This window comes from Macrotis lagotis, chromosome 1, assembly GCF_037893015.1.
Source record: "Macrotis lagotis isolate mMagLag1 chromosome 1, bilby.v1.9.chrom.fasta, whole genome shotgun sequence".
NCBI classification, from domain to species: Eukaryota; Metazoa; Chordata; class Mammalia; order Peramelemorphia; family Peramelidae; genus Macrotis; species Macrotis lagotis.
Genome location: NC_133658.1, coordinates 927,862,989 through 927,864,366, shown reverse-complemented (window position 1 = coordinate 927,864,366; position 1,378 = coordinate 927,862,989).

Here is a 1,378-nt window from a genome sequence, read left to right as displayed (position 1 = left end):
TATGAAGTGTCTGAGGCCGGATTGGAACCCAGGTCCTCCTGACTCCAGGGCCGCTGTTCTAGCCACTGAGCCGCCTAGCCGCCCCCAAGGTCCATTTTGTTTAGCGCATAAATGTAATGATAATCGGTGGTGATTTTCACTTTTTTGGAGGAAACTGCTCCCCCCCTTCCTTATCGGGGTGGTTTAACCCAAACCCCATGGCTACTTGAGGGTGGCTCTTGATGACCCGAGTGGCATCACTATGTGTGAGACAGGTGACAGGGGCTGTGATGGGCTGACAGACCCCTCCCACAGGGGACACTTGGGCCTGGCACCTGGGAACTGCTCCCAGCTGCTTCCATTCTGCCTTCCCCACTGATGAGGGCACGCCGTGCTGGGCGGCCCCGTGCCAGGGTGCCCCGCGCCGGACAATCAGTGCCAGTCCTTCAATGAGACCTTCGGGGGGCGGGGGCATCATCTCTTCTGACCCCCCTCTACGGAGGGGAACCCTATTCCGTGGGCCGGGGGCGCTTGGGCCTGGGGGGCCATCAGGGAGGGCCCGGCGGGAGGGGGGCAGGGGCGCAGCAGGACCCCCAGAGGTGGGAGGAGCCCCCCTTGGCCCCGGGGTGGGGGGAGATGGCGACTGGGGGGGCCTCCGTGGCTTCGGACGAAGGAGGCGCACGCTACGGGGGGGCGGAGTCCGATGCCACCTGGCTGGCAAACAGCGAGGGGGGCACCCGGGGTTCCTGCTCCCCGCTGGCTGCCCCTCCCCCACGCGCGCTTTCCCGCTAAAAGGAGGCGGCGCCGCCCGCGAGGGGGAGGGGCGCGCGCCGGGCAGTGGGGGAAGGGCACAGGGCGGCCCCGGCAGCCTGCGCGCGGCTCCGCGGGAAAGGGGCGGCGGCCTCGTGGCCGCGCCTGCGCAGAGGGGGAGATCCCGGCGGGCCTGGGATCCGGGTCGAGTCGGGCGGGGGAGTTTGGGGGCGGGGCGGAATCTCGGGTGGGAGGGGCTTCTCCCCATTGGCCAAGAGGCGGGTGCCGAGGCCCCGGGCCGGGCTGTGATTGGGGGGAAGGCCGGGGGTCGGGGGCGGGCCGGGGCGGGGCCGGGGCTCCCGGAGGAACCCCTCGGAGGGGGCTGGCTCCCGAGAGGGCTGCTGGGAGCGGGGCCGCGCTGCTCCTCCCCCCGCAGCCGCTGCCTCGGCCTCCCGCGGCCCGCGCTGGGGCGCCGCTCCCCTCCCCCGGCCCCCCGGCCCCCCGGCCCCCGGCCCCCGGCCCCCGACCCTCCCGCGGCCCGCGCTGGGGCGCCGCTCCCCTCCCCCGGCCCCCCGACCCCCGGCCCCCCGACCCTCCCGCGGCCCGCGCTGGGGCGCCGCTCCCCTCCCCCGGCCCCCGGCCCCCGGCC